The sequence below is a fragment of the Octopus bimaculoides genome, chromosome Z, assembly GCF_046866305.1.
Source record: "Octopus bimaculoides isolate indiv1 chromosome Z, ASM4686630v1, whole genome shotgun sequence".
Taxonomy (NCBI): domain Eukaryota; kingdom Metazoa; phylum Mollusca; class Cephalopoda; order Octopoda; family Octopodidae; genus Octopus; species Octopus bimaculoides.
In genome coordinates, this window is record NC_142944.1 from 15,197,315 (window position 1) to 15,214,181 (window position 16,867).

At 39.5% G+C, this 16,867-nt stretch overlaps 1 long non-coding RNA gene across 2 annotated transcripts in view; it reads right to left on the minus strand.

The window, feature by feature from the left end:
* Positions 1–13,534: 13,534 nt before the first annotated feature.
* LOC149132142 (uncharacterized) overlaps positions 13,535–16,867 on the minus strand; it is a 28,799-nt gene continuing 25,466 nt past the window's right edge. For both annotated transcript variants that reach the window (XR_016244838.1, XR_016244839.1), the window contains exons 2-4: positions 15,671–15,883; positions 14,571–14,691; positions 13,535–13,666 (exon numbers count right to left, since the gene is read on the minus strand). This is a non-coding gene — a long non-coding RNA (uncharacterized LOC149132142). The remainder of the gene's footprint in view (positions 13,667–14,570; positions 14,692–15,670; positions 15,884–16,867) is intronic.

A 16,867-nucleotide genomic window follows, 5' to 3' on the forward strand; every position in this document is an offset into this window, starting at 1 on the left:
TAATAATAATAATAATAATAATAATAATAATAAATAACAATAATAAAATGCCCGGATGCAGGACCAGGCAGTGGCACTCATGGCTTCTGATCTTAATTGATTGGAAGTGTTATCATGTACATTGTTTTGTCTTGGTATAAAAAATGGGCTACAGCAAATATTCTGCTTAATACCACAGATTTGCTTGTCAGTTGTTTGACCTTAACCAGTTGAGCATGTCCATAGGTGGCTGACGATATGTGCATCTCTGATCATGAGCAGAAGTAGTGGGGGAGCATCATAGCCATTTGTTGAGGGGAATTCTTTGGAGTTTGAATAATTCACCTTTGGAAACATGGGTGTTTTGTTCAACATCCTTAAACAAACCTTATTCAGGGACCTTTTGAGTGGGATGAGCTACTCGACCTGAAGAAAATTCTAACTGAGCCCCACCTGCGAGGACATGCGCTGTTTATCTTGATATGAGATCACCATGTCGTGCACATATAGTTGTGATGCATGTGCCTGGTGTACCCTTATTAGACGGGTAGTCATTATGGGTATAATGGGCTTCGTATATTTTACCCCAGTGTCACTTTGATGGCATGCACTGCTCTCTCACTCAATAATAATAATAATATTGAAAAATACCTTAGGAATGAGAACCCAGGTTCGAAATTTATCCAACACATCTGGTGAAGGCTGGAGGCTAACAACAAACAAGATGAGGACAAATATCCGTCAAATGTAAATAATGTAAATAATGTACGTAATTCCTCATCCCTTAAATATAAAACTCTATTTGACTAGTGATTTGTGTAATCAGTGTTCATATTCAGAATTCTCACAATAATCACACACGTTGTTATAAAAATAACAACCATGACATCGTCACATTTCTTCCTTCTCACCAACATTGAGTAAAATGATTGGAAAAAAAAAATACGATATGCCGATTGCACCAAGATTGTTCATGCTCTACAACCGATGTAATTACCGAGGATGCGTGTGCTGTGTGGCCTGCTGGTTAGGATGTTGCATCCAGGTCCTTGCGATCTTGGTTTCGGTTCCCGAAGCAAGTGGTGGGTGCGTTGCGTTCATGTGCAGAGCACTTCATTTTTACGTTGCTCGAACACTTCTACACCTGTGTACTTGTGGTGCAGGTAACGTCGATTTTATTATGGACGGAATGAGCTTAATGTACAGCAAAAGTCATTTGTGCAGGCCGTTTACTAAGCAATTGCAGAAATCTCTCTCTCTCTCTCTTTCTCGGAGCACAACAGATTTCCATTAAAATTACCTGCTGTTGACCTTGATCTAAATTTCGGAAAGATTTCATCATCATCATCATCATCATCATCATCATCATCATCATCGTCATCGTCGTCGTCGTCGTCGTCAGCATCATCATCGTCGTCATCATCATCAACATCATCATCATCATCATCTTCATCATCATCATCATCATCGTCGTCGTCATCATCATCATCATCATCATCATCATCATCATCATCATCATCGTCGTCGTCGTCGTCGTCGTCATCATCATCACCATCATCATCATCATCATCATCATCATCATGGTCGTCGTCGTCGTCATCATCATCATCGTCATCATCATCATCATCATCATCATCGTCGTCGTCGTCGTCGTCGTCATCATCATCATCATCATCATCATCATCATCATCATCATCATCATCGTCATCATCATCATCATCATCATCATCATCATCGTCGTCGTCGTCGTCGTCATCATCATCATCATCATCATCATCATCATCATCATCTACTGCTTCTATAATTACTACCACCGCCACCGCCACCGCAAATTACCAGATACACAATTTTCACCCCTGCTCCCCCTTCAGTTATCACATTAACCACATCTAATCCTATTCGTCATAACATATTTTCTTCTTCTTCTTTTTCTTCTTCTTCCTCTTCTTCTTCTTCTTCTTCTTCTTCCAATTCTTCTTCTTCTTCTTCTTCTTCTTCTTCTTCTTCTTCTTCTTCTTCTTCTTCTTCTTCTTCTTCTTCTTCCAATTCTTCTTTCTTCTTCAACTTCCTCAGCATCCACATCCTCTTCCTGTTACTTGTCTGCTATCTCACCACCCGATCTCCCTCCCTCCCTCACCCACCCACCCACATCCACATGGTCCACGCGTTCACTTCTATTCTCCGCACATCTATGTCAATCGCACCTTCACCTTCATAACCCTCTACTTTTGACAGTGAAAACGATGGTTAATAACCGCCTATAGTTCTGTGAGATATGATATGTTCTCCCCTTCTATTCTTCTCCACTTCCTCTCCAACCTCCTTCTCTTCCGATTCATTCCCTCCTCCTCCTACTCCCCTCCTCATCGTCCTCCTCCCCCTTTTACACCCTTCCCTGCAACTCCACCTTTTCCTTTTCCTTTTGTTTTGGTTCTTTCATTCTTTTCTTTCTTCTTATCATCTTATTTTCCTTTATTCCCACCCCGTTAACAACTTTTTCCGACAGCTGCTGTAAACGTCAGCCATAGTAGTTTCCGACACCATCTTTCAGACTTTCGCTAGTTTCCGTTAATCTCCGTAATTTCTGGCACCATCTTAGTTACAATAGTTTCTTTTATAATTCTTTTATCCAACTAACTATCTTCATCGACAAGACTTATAACCATCGCCATTCACTTTGCCCTCACAGTAAGTAGCACACCGAGCCAACGACAGAGCCTTTACACAGTTACTCGTTCTGGTAGAAATAGCAGCCAAATCTTTCTCAAATCACATCCGTCTTTAAAAATGGAAAAACATGCTGAAAAATTCAAACATGCTGCTCAGATATTTGATCATAAGTGTATTACATCAAGGACAACCTGGAGGAAAACATTAACAGAGGAACAATCAATAACAACTAGAATAAAGACGACACAGAATTAGAGGCGAAATTAAGAAGTTTCCTTTGAAAATACGTGGATACGGTTTCGATCTCATTGCACCAAATTTTGGTCAAGTGCACCCTATTGTAGTCTCAGGTTGACTAAAACCTTGTATGTGAGATGCAAGAGAGGCAGAAGACGGTAACCGCGCGCAGGCCTTTTTACACACACACACGCGCGCGCGCGCGCGTGTTTGTTATAAGCAGCAGAAGCAGTATTAGATTACAATAACCTTACATATATAATTATTGCGGGTACATTGCAAAAGGACAAATAATCTGCAGTATCTGATCGCGGATTATATCCCTTACAAACGCACCGTGTTTAAAAACACAAAATTATATACGCATTGAAAATACTTCCGCCTCGTTGGGCTTTATCAGTAGCATGTACAGACTGTCTGGTGAAAACCCGCCGCTCCTGATTTACTAAACCAACGACTGAAAAAACACTGTTATTGCAATTAGCCTCCTAGCTGAATAAAAATTCGACATATGAAAAATTCGGATCTTGTTCAAAACGGGGGCACCAGTTTTCATTTATGTTTTATGTAGTGTTTTTGGTACCGAAAGACTTTCAAACTTCGTATACTTATATATTTTGTGTTATAAAACAGAAAAAAAATTTTCTATTCGGATTAATTTCATGTAAAAAATTGTCTTATTTCGATAATTTCAACCAATCACTGACAAGTATTCAGCTATTTACACTTACTCCTAAGCGGTGTAAAGCGTATTTAATCTCAATTACTTCTGACATTTTGCAGAGGCAACACACGTGTGTTCGTTTTCCCTAACCCTAACCCTAACCCTAATTGACTTGCTCCTTCCCTCAAAAACCATGCCTTGTGCCTATAATAGAAAGGTATATTAGCTACTGCCAATATGCTTCAGCCATTTTTTGACAAGGAAATAATAATTTTATCACCGCCGCGAATCGTTTGTTTACGTAGTCAGCACTTAATTTTTACGGCTGAATGGACGTCAGTCATTGGTTGAAATTACAGAAATACGACAACTTTAACATGAAATAACTTGCGATGTACGTTTTTTTGTTAAGAAGACTAAGAGAAAAAGATGTTTTATATGACACATTCTACCAGTGTCCCAAGTTTCAAAGTGTTTCGTTAAGAAAATACTGGTGCCCCCGTTTTGAACAAGATCCAAAAATTCCTTTTAGGCTAGAATAGTCATCTGTGACTTAACACTTGCACAAAAGTGATTACGGCTTTTCTGTCTACTCACTTCAAACCGTCTTAAACTAGCGTAAGTCGTTGTTCTTGATTCGTTTCGTTTTTCAGCTTGTACGCGTGTAGACGTGTTAATATTACAGTAAGATATACGAGCTGTCGAGTAAACAGGAAACCTGGTACTTTGCGAAAGAGATCCTTTGTTACACTTTGTAACTCGTTCCATCAGAAGTTCAATGAGCCTGTGAAAACTTGATGTTCACACAAACATGTATGCATATATACATATATAAATATATATTATATGCATATACATATGTATATATATATATATATATATATATATATATATATATATATATATATATATATATATATATATATATATATATATACATCTCTTTTACTCTTTTACTTGTTTCAGTCATTTGACTGCGGCCATGCCGGTGCACCGCCTTTAGTCGAACAAATCGACCCCGGGACTTATTCTTTGTAAGCCTGGTACTTATTCTATCGATCTCTTTTGCCGAACTGCTACGTGACGGGGACATAAACACACCAGCATTGGTTGTCAAGCAATGCTAGGGGGACAAACACAGACACACGAACACACACACACACACACACACACACACACACACACACACACACACACACACATATATATATATATATATATATATATATATATATACAAATATATATGACGGGCTTCTTTCAGTTTCCGTCTTCCATATCCACTCACAAGGCTTTGGTCGGTGTGAGGCTATAGCAGAAGACACTTGCCCAAGGTGCTACGCAGTGGGACTGAAGCCAGAACCATGTGGTTGGTAAGCAAGCTACTTACCACACCGCCATTCCTACGCCTCTCTCTATATATATGCACAAACACACGTCATTGAAGTGAGAAAGTGAAGTATTGTGGAAAAAATAGTCAAAATAACTCTATAGCCATTACCTTAACGACTGATAAGAGGGGCAAGCTTCTTACAGCTGCAGACATAACTGGATCATCAATGATTTCGCATTTTAATACTCATCAGTGGCTCTCACCGCGCCTAGGGTTAAACTCACCGTCACCTTTGTCAGTTTATAAGATTTCCGTTCAACGGAAATCTTATATTACGGAGATGTACTTGCATAGCAAGCGACCTGATCTGAGATCGTGTGCTGGAACGAAAACAATTGCAGCGTGGAAAATGTTTTTTTAAGCCATTTAAAATAACACACAAAGACCGATAGATTCACTTCAACATTTAAATTTAATTCGTCAAAATATTTTCATCACTTTGAGACTGTGACTTGTTCATTGACAAAATTCCATACTGCATCTGAGAAAGTAACCGTTAGTTCATGATATACATGTATGTATGCATGTATGTATGTATGTATGTATGTATATGTATGTATATGTATGTATGTGTGTATGTATGTATGTATGTGTGTATGTATGCATGTGTATGTATGTATGTATGTATGTAGGTAGGTAGGTATGTATGTACATATGTATATATGTATGTATGTATGTATGTATGTATGTATGTGTACATGTATGTGCGCATGCATATGTGTACATACGTATGCATGTGTGCATGTTTATACGCATATATGTATGTATGTATGTAAGTATATACGTATGTACTTATGTATATACGTGAGTATTCAGGTAAGTGTGTAGACGTGCCTGTGTGTGTGTACGTGTATGTACATGTAAACGTATGTTTATGTACTGATATGTGTTTATTCAAGTTGTATACATGATTGTTACTTTGTTGAAGGTTGTATGCTCACACATATACATACATATGCATATACATATATATCGACACACATATATATGTGTGTGTGTGTGTGCGTTTGTCTCTCTTACCACTGTCTAACGGTGAATGGATACAACGTCCTAGATACATATATGCAAATACAAACCTACCTATACATATATACAAGTACACACAATCATGTTGACACTTACACACACTCACAAATATACTTATAATCTTAAAGTATACATACATATACGCTTATCCAATTACACACACACACACACACACACACACACACACATATATATATGACACTATTTTCAAGGACTGGTTAAAAGTCAAATTTGCTTCCTTTTTATTTTTCATAATTTTTCAATATTTTTAATTATTCTTTTACACACATATACAATAGATACATATAGCTACACACATACTCATACGTGCATGTATGTACATACTCATACACTAACATACACAACACAAAACACATACACACACATATAACATCTACACATACATAACATCTACACATACATACATACATATCAAACTATGTACGCTCATACGGTTATATATAACTACATATATATTCTAGTATCATGCATCTCAACATGTATGTATGGATTTCTACATGTAAATGAGAGAGCAGTGGCTATAGAGGAGTACTCCCGTGTGGAATCTGGATGTTACCCCATTCGGATTTACGGTTGAGAGTGGGTTTGTATTCTTGTATACAGACAGTTCCAGTGACTTGTCTCAGCATTTCATCAGTGGGATGTGTGGATAAGATGTTTAATTTAAGTCTCCCTAAGGAGCCCTTGTGGCAGTCTACAGCACGCTGATAGAAGATGGAGTTTGGTTTCTTTTCAATATAGTTGTCCAGGTGTTCTTTGAACCTATCATTGATTCTCCTAGAAGTCTCACCAATGAATGACTCTGGGTTAGTCGCGCAAGTTCCTTCTCGGCACTTAATCTGGTATACAGTGTCCTTGGTTTTGCAGTTCACGTGTGGCTTTGTAGAACATACTGCACAATTATTTTGACAGATGATTCTATCAAACAGATATGATCTACATAATACAGATTTGATAGTCCTACCTGTCTTTTCTACAACTTTGATCTTAAGGCCAGTTGTGTGTATACATGTGTGTGTGTATATATACACACACACACACACATATATATATATATATATATATATATATATATATATATATATATATATATATATATATATATATATATATATATATATATATATATATATATATACAGGGTGCGATGGGTAAATTGTCGCCATCTTATATTTCTAATTTCGAGCATGCACATTTGTTTTATTATGTCGACTACACAGTTTAGTAGCGTCAGTTGGGCACCGTCTGTGAGAAAAACCACACCATGATTCAATTCACTCTGCATGAAATTTGGAAGCGACATGCCGTACTGCTTGACATTCGCGCTGGAAGCCCCAATACGAACAGGTGGGGATCACACAAAACAACCGTCGGCTTGCCGTGTCCTCAAATCATGTACCGAAAATGATAAAGATCAAACGTCTAGTCAACATCATGGTGTTTGGAGTGATCACTAGTGATGGCGACGTTATGCCTCCATTCATCTTCCCATGCGGCCTCACACTCAACACGGAGGCCTACATCTAGTGCCTGGAGGAGATAGTGCTGTCCTGGGTCAAGAGTGTGACTGCTGGAAGACCCTGTGCCTGGCAACAGGACTCTGCACCAAGCCACACAAGCAGGAGAACTCAGTCATGGCTATCAGACAATTTCTGCGACCACATCACACCTAATATCTGGCCACCTAACTCCCCAGACTGCAACCCCCTTGATTATTATGTGTGGGCTCAGATGAGCGAGAGATCAACAAAACTCCAAAGATGAACTGAAGGCATAGATTATGTCAGCATTCACCAACTTAAACAAGGAAACCATCCAGAAGAGTCGCAGGAGAATCCGAAGTCGTTTAGATGCTGTGGTTGAAGCCAATGGCGATTTTATTGAATAAATTTACTCTTTAGTATTTCAAGATATTTTATGTAATTTTGGTAAATATATTTGTTCAAATGAGATGTCAGTGTTATTTTCATTTTTGCGTAAATTAGACGACAGTATATTCACCACACCCTGTATATGCGGTGTGTAAGTTCAAATCATTTGAGCGCTACAAAGTGCTTTCTATTTTGAGATTCTCTCGATCTCGTCTGCTGAATCTCCATACCCTGTCTCTCGATATATATATTACCCCGAAAGAATGCAAGGCAAAGTCAACCTCAGCGGAATTTCAAATCAAATCGAAACGTAAAAATGGACGGAAGACCGCCAAGCATTTTGTCCGGCGTGATAACAATTCTGACAGCTATCTACCCTGCCAAGTTCAGTGCCTTAAACCGGGGTGAAATAATAACAAGTGGGAAACTTCAACGTGGTCGATGTGTGTTGGCACTCCGTTGCTTAAGACGTCGAGGGTTCCAGTTGATCCGATCAACGGAATAGCCTGCTCATGAAATTAACGTGCAAGTGGTTGAGCACTCCACAGACACGTGTACCCCTAACGTAGTTCTCAGGGATATTCAGTGTGACACAGAGCGTGACAAGGCTGACCCTTTGAATTACAGGCACAACAGAAACAGGAAGAAAGAGTGAGAGAAAGTTGTGGTGGAAGAGTACAGCAGGGTTCGCCACCATCCCCTGCTGGAGCCTCGTGGAGCTTTAGGTGTTTTCGCTCAATAAACACTCACAATGCCCTGTCTGGGAATCGAAACCGCGATCTTATGACCGCGAGTCTGCTGCCCTAACCGCTGGGCCATTGCGCCTTCACTCAACGCGGTTGATAAAGCTGTAAGAAATAGCAATCAATTTTCCTTCAAACGATTGATTATTGTCTTAAAAAATGTATAGACGGAAGGATGCATTAGACACCGAACAATAATTTGGGCAAGTAATATACAAAATGGCGGTATATCCAAGGGACGATCTTGGGCTACATAATAACTTTTACCAGCTCTATTGCGTTTATGACCATAAATAGGCATACAGTCCAACCACGATAATCGTCACCTTCATCACCATCACAATCTCCGCCACCATCTCAGACAGAATCCCCGCCACAATAACGATGTCGACTATCCTCCACTTCACTGCCCTCTCCTCTATCTCTTCTTCTCTCCCCCATCTTCCTTCCCCCTTTCTCTTCCTCCCCTCCCTTCGCCCTATCCTCCACCTCATCTTCAATATCGTATCCATAGTCGTCGTCATTATCATCGTCATCGTCACCAACATCATCATCATAATCATCGTCGTCGTCGTCGTCGTAATCAGGATCATCATCGTCATCACGACCACCACCATCACCGCCACCACCTCCACCACCATCATCGTCGTCATCACCATCATCATAATCATCACCATCATCAGCACCATCACCATCATCAGCACCATCACCATCATCATCATTCACTGTAAACAGTGTCATTACCAGCTTAAGTTCCATTACAAGAATCACCAGCACCAATCCCCCCCCCCCACCTCCAAGACTCTTACTACCACTACCAATATTGGCACCATTACCGTCCCTATCATCACCTCCACCATCACTACAACAGTCCGACTAGGAACCCTAACCCCCACCACACCCCCAGTCCCAACACCACTACCACCGCCACCAGCGTCGTCACGACGCGACCGTCTCTACTGTGACAACAACGATCGCCTCCGCGCTCCATCAGTATTGCTATTATCTCACTACTGTGTCTGTCACGACGACCAACACCACCACCACCACCACCACCAGACCATCCCTACCACACAACCACGACCAGGACCACCAACACCAACACCAACACCAACACCACTCTCAGTACCACCACCATCACAACCACATAACCACCACCGTCACCACCACCACCGCCGCCGCCGCCGCCACCATCACCACCACCACAAATACCACCACCACATAACCAGCAGCAGCAGCAACAATTACAACAACAATAACACAAAGAGTATTCACAGGTTCAACTAAACCAAGTTGACGTCTGGCTTGAAAATCGTTTTTATTCGCTTGACCTGTTCACATTCGAATGTTATTAACAGTTTATGCAAACTGTTAATGCACAGAAGCAATTTCTACTGGCTAAAAAAAAAAAAAGAAAGGAAAAAAAGAGAAACGGCATTGATCACTTACATAAAAAGATTATAGTATAATCATACACACGTACACATGTCCACATGTATATGCAGGCATAAATACATAGGTATGAATTGTATATGTTGATGATGATAATGATTTTAAAATTTGGTACAAAGGCAACAGTTTTGGGAGAGGAGGCTAGTCGTTTACATCGACCTCAGTGTTTTACTGGTACTTAATTGATCGACCGCGGAAGGATGAAAGGCAAAGGTAGTGAGTTCGATTCCCGGACCGGGCTGTGTGTTGTGTTCGTAAGCAAAGCACTTTATTTTCACGTGGCTCCAGTTCACTCAGCTGTAAAAGATGTATTTGTATTGTGATGTGACTGGTGCCAAGCTTTATCAATCTTTGCCTCTCCCTTCGACAGCATCTACGACTATTGTCAACCTGTCTTTTCATACAAATCTAATAATCTCAGACTGTATTGTCCGTTAATAACTTTTCCTCTCTTTAAAGGCGATTGAGAAAGATTTTACCAATTTTGGATTGCAGCTCCTTCACTGACTCCATTCTTTAAACGACAGAAATAATATTTGGACGTTGAGCAAGGTAATCTTTTCTACTCCAGGCACAAAGCCCGACATTTGGGGGGAGGGGGCAAGTCGATTAGATCGACCCCAATACGCAACTAGTACTTAACTTATCGACGCTGAAAGGATGAAAAGCATAGTTGACCTCGGCGGAATTTGAACTCAGAACGTAAAGAGAGACGAAATACTGCTTAGCATTTCGCCCGGCTTGCTAAAGATTCTGCCAGCTCGTCGCCTTGAGACTTGAGCAAGGTAATGTTGAGTGGACAGACAAGCGTGTTTGATGTCGAGTGGAAAGAGTATTCTACGTTGACTTCATCGGTGTAGTATATTCATTAACTCGAAGGTTCTAAACATAGAATGGCTGATCTCATTGTTTAGATGTTGAGCGGGAAGACAAAAGAGTTTTAATGTTAAGTAAATATACGACAAAGGTTTGACGCTGAGCGGATGGACACAGTATTTTTAACATTAAGTAGAGAGACACATTATTTAGATACTGAATAAATAGACTCAGTAGAAAAAGAAAAACACTGAGACGAATGAGTATGTTGATGCTGAGGAAACGACAAAACGTAAAGTGTGACTTTTCAGTGACAAAAGTTACTACGTAGTGGGTTAAACGGTTTAGAGGCCTCAGGTTACCTTACCTGTTAGTTCGACAAGCATTTCAGCTGGGTAACGTAGGGCTGCTCTCTCTCTCTCTCTCTCTTTCTTTTTTTTTCTCTCTCTCTCTCCCTTTCTCTCTCTCTCTCTATCCTTCTCTCTCTCTCTCTCTCTCCCTCTCTCTCTCTCTCTCTCTCTCTCTCTCTCTCTCTCTCTGCGTATAGCAGGGTCATGTACCCTGCGAATGTGCGTAGAACAACCTGGCCTAGGGTGACATTTTCGAGTTGCTAGTGGTTTGAAATTCATGAAGAGCGCATACCTCTGATATTGAAAATAGGATAGGCTAGTTTTCTAACTCTGGTGGTTGATGGAAACAGAATTGGCTATTACATAAACTCATGTGAGTAAAGAGGACCCCTAACAACGATGTTCTGTGTGATGTTGTTGAAATCTTTTCCACGGTTCCCGAGTCACGAAATGAAACGAGACAGAGAAATAGAGCTTACCCAGTCTCTACACTTGAAAGAGTACATGTAATGCATAAATTGAGAATGGTTTTATAGACAACATGACAGAAAAGCAGGAAGCTCACGGTAGATAGTTCAGTTTTTATAAGCTCAGGTATAGGATGAAGATTGTGGGTGTGTGCTTGCTTATGCTGTAGCATACAATTCTGGAAGTGATATTATCTATGCAAGAACAACTAATTTTGATATTATGAGATTAATCACACTGACACAAAAACGTACAAGAATACCAACATCTCTCATCATAAATAAGTTAGGTCTTGTGACAAATACACAAAATCTTGTGAATCGCCTCCCCAAATTCCATCATGCTAAACTAGCAGTGAACTATTTCGGTTTTAGATCTCGCGAGACAACTGCAGTATTCAGATGTTTAGTAAACTGACAGCCAATATAGACTTCGGCAGGAGAAATAGAGTATTAAGGCGTTCATTGGATCGATACACCCGTCAACGATATATATGTATGTATACATATATGTACATATCTACATCTACATGTATATATAGATGCATATCCGGGTACAGGACGTAAAAAAAAACGGACTTTGTTTACAGACAACAGAATGAACACATAGGAAAACAGACGAGCCACTTATTGAACTTTTCCTTCATCAGCTGCCTCTATTCTAAACTAGGCGTTTCGAAGATGGTATGTATGTATGTATGTATGTATGTATGTATGTATGTATGTATGTATGTATGTATGTATGTATTTATGTATGTGTGTATGTATAAAGCATGATGTATTCCACTACAAGTCTTCCTGTAATCTGATGACTACTGTATTTTCTATGCGACGAGCAGATGTATTGAAGGCTTTTTCTCATTGGTCAATAGTGTGTGCCCTGTCGACAATTGATAACTGATTCATTTCAAATTAATTGATATTTCTAATCACACACAAACACACGCCACACACACACACACACACAGACACACACACACACACGAACACAAAAGCTCTCTCTCTCTCTCTCTCTCTCTCTCTCTCACTCTTTCACTCACACACCCCCTCTCACGCTCTTTCTCACTCTTTCTCAGACACGCGTGCGCGCACACACACACACGCACCCACGGTCACACAAACACACACACACGGACACACACGGACGCACACATACAGAAAGTCGATCGATTCGTCAAGCGTGTGGAGCCATTGTTTAATGCGTAGCTTAAGACGGTAAAGATAGATGTCTGTTTATAAAACGGCTCATTAATTTTCACGTGCCCTGTCACACTTGATGTATCTATTATTGTCTCCTTTGCTCAGAAAACATAAAAACCCATCTACCCGTTCCTTGTTTGTGAAAAACTAAAATAAAACAAAATGAGTTAAAATAAAAATACAAAACTATATAAAAATTAAACACAAATACTGTTTTCGTTTCATTTTACGTGTGTCTATTTTCTTTCTTTTTCCTTGTTCTCTCACACCGTTGGTCACGATTGGCTTTGCATCTGACTGCAACGGGTTGTGTTACCCGCCATCTTTAGAACAAAATACCAATCTAACATTGTTAACAACAAGCAACAACAACGACAACAAGACCAACGACCACCACAACAGCAATAACAATAACAAAACATCATCAACCAGGACAACGATGACGACGACGACAGCAACAACAACAGAAATAATAATAATAATAATAATAATAATAATAATAATAATAATAATAATAATAATAATAATAATAATAATAATAATAACAATAATAATAATAATAATAATAATAATAATAATAATAATAATAATAATAATAATAATAATAATAATAATATTAATAATAATAACAACAGCAATAATGATGAACGGTGTACCGCATTGGGACTAAGGTGTCTTTAATGGCGATCGGTCACGGTCGGTGTGTGTATGTGTCACGCAGTTGTGCACTAGTGGACCCTAATATGATCTCCTTCTGTCTCGTAGTTCTCACCGGTGTCTGTTTCAAATAAAAATAATAATAATAATAATAATAATAATAATAATAATAATAATAATAATAATAATAATAATAATAATAATAATAATAAGAAGAAGAAGAAGAAGAAGAAGAAGAAGAAGAAGAAGAAGAAGAAGAATGATGATGATGATAATGATTTTAAAATTTGGTACAAAGGCAACAGTTTTGGGAGAGGAGGCTAGTCGTTTACATCGACCTCAGTGTTTTACTGGTACTTAATTGATCGACCGCGAAAGGATGAAAGGCAAAGTTGACCTCGGCGGAATTTGAACTCAGAACGTATGGACGGGCGTAATACCGCTAAGCATTTCATCCAACGTACAAACAAATCTATCAGCTCGCTGCCTAAATAATAATAATAATAATAATAATAATAATAATAATAATAATAATAATAATAATAATAATAATAATAATAATAATAATGATGATGATAATAATAATAATAATAATAATAATAATAATAATAATAATAATAATAATAATAATAATAATAACAATAAAGTATGGACTTGACAGAGCAAAAAAGTGGTACGAACATAAACCTGAAGGCATCATCGAAAATGATAATGCAAATATCCAATGGGATTGTATGATTCAGTGCGACTGTGAGATAGAGAATAAGAAACCAGACATAGTCTTAATTGAGAATGAAAGCAAACGATGCTGGATCATAGATATAGCATTTCCAGTTGACAATAAGATATGCGATAAGGAAGAAAGAAAAGTCGATAGATATGACAGGTTAGCTTGGGAAGTTAAGCAGTTGTGGTCGATGAAAGAGGTAGCAGTAGTACCAATAATTGTCGGAGACCTGGGAACAGTGAGTAAAAATCTTGAGAAATACATGGAAGAGAGGCTGCAATAAGGGTAGAACACTTACAGAAAACAACACTGCTTGGAACCACTCGTATACTCCGGATGGTACTCGAAAAATAAGGGATGTTACCTTAGTTCACCGGTAGTGAACAGGTAGAACTGTAGTACATCTCCAGCGTTAGAAGCTGTGCAAAGAGAATAAATAATAATAATAATAATAATAATAATGATGATGATGATGATAATGATAATAATAATAATAATAATAATAATACAAAATAATAATAATAATAATAATAATAATAATAATAATAATAATAATAATAATAATAATAATAACAATAACAATAACAATAACAATAATAATAATGATGATAATAATAATAATAATAATAATAATAATAATAATAATAATAATAATAATAATAATAATAACAATAATTGCATAGTTTTGACAGAAGGGCAGCTTGGAGGAAGGGGTTAAGTCAGTTACATCGACCCCAGTGCGTAACGGTACTTATTTAATCAACCCAGAAAGGGTGAAAAGCAAAGTCAATCTAGGCGGAATTTGAACTCAGAACATAGCGACAGACGAAATACCGCTAAGCATTTTGCTCGGCGCGCTAAACTATGTGCAACGATACAGCCTACACTAGGTGATCTGGAAGAAATTCCAGAGTTTGTAACGCTACCGGACGAGACATCGTGGGATTCTGCCCTGGACCGAGACAAAGTCTCGGGTCAGGGCAGAACCCCACGATAAAGAACACAAGGAAGATCGGAGAGAGGCACCATAGGTTCAGCAGCAAGAAGGGAAGTTACCAGATGAGGAAGCCCCGGGCAAAGAAATGAACAAGCAAGACATAGTTGAGGAGCCAGTGGAGAAAGAGAGCAGTACGAAGGAAGAAACTGCAGAGGATAGCCCATCCACCTCAACTGAGGTAAGTGATAGTGAGTGGTCAATAGCAAAAAGGAAAAGAAAAAAAAAGAAAAGTTCTCGTTCTCTCCCTCCTACGAATATAAAAATCTTTAAAACAAACAATACAGAACAAACACGGACGCGAATACTGACCATTCCGAACATATGGATTAAAACGCAGAAAACTGCAACACCAACACAGAATAATAATTGTACAACGCAGACATCTCATAGCAGAAACAAACCAGAGATTAAAATCAAAGAATGGCTTTTGTAAATCTTCTGAAAAGTTCAATGATGTTATGTGGGTCGTGAGGCTCGGGTAACCATGGTATCGCCTTTTCATCTCATTAATCATGTACCACTCATTTTCCATTCGCTTTTTTTTCCCATCATTTTGTTTTCTTCGTTTGTATTGTCTTGTTTGTCTTTGTACTGTCGAATCTGTATCTGGTCCCCTGTGGACAATAAAGAATAGATTCGTAATTTGGACGCATCAGGTATGACCCGATTGCCAGCAGCGCAGAGAGAGAGAGAGAGAGAGAGAGAGAGAGAGAGAGAGAGAGAGAGAGAGAGAGAGAGAGAGAGAGAGAGAGAGAGAGAGAGAGAGAGAGAGAACAAGCTATCAGCCGATTGCAAGCAGGGCAATGTGCCCTGGTAAAAGCTTACAATGTCCGTCTCGGCACCATCTATCGCCTGCAACAGCGATACAACACAAACAGCAATGCAGACCGTGCCGCAGAGAACCGCTTCATCCACCTGCAACATCTCCGTCATCGATTCAGACTGGCCAATGTAACAGCTCACGAGACCACTGGTACTGGAAAGCGACCCATCAGTGACAACACGGTACGAAGTCGACTGGTGGCCAACAACCTGCATTGCCGTCGTCCTACTCGAGAGCCTGTACTCACCCACCGCCACCGTCTGGCACGACTACAGTGGGCTAAACAGCACCGACATTGGCAACATCAACAATGGATGTCGATAGTCTTATCTGACGAGAGCCAGTGTTTCGTTTCCACCTCAGATGGCAGATTGAAGGTGTGGCGTAGGAGGGGTGAACGCTACAGAGACGCATATGTCATGGAGAGAGATGTGTGGGGTGGCCAAAGCATCATGGTTTGGGGTGCTATAGGCCTGAATCAGAGAATTGGGTCCCATGTGTTCCAAAATGTTGGTTCAGGCAGAGGGAATGGCATCACAGCGCAATACCACGTTGACCAGATCCTATGACCTCACATCGTGCCCTTCTTCGCACGTCGCCATAGCCACGTGTTCCAGTAGGACAATGCTCCCCCACACACGACCAGGGTCACCATGGACTTCCTGCTTCAGCACAACATCAGAACCATGCCGTTGCCGGTTCTCAGCCCGGATTTGAACCCAATTGAACACCTGTGGGTTGAAATCCAGAGACGGCTGAACCAGATGGTCCCAAG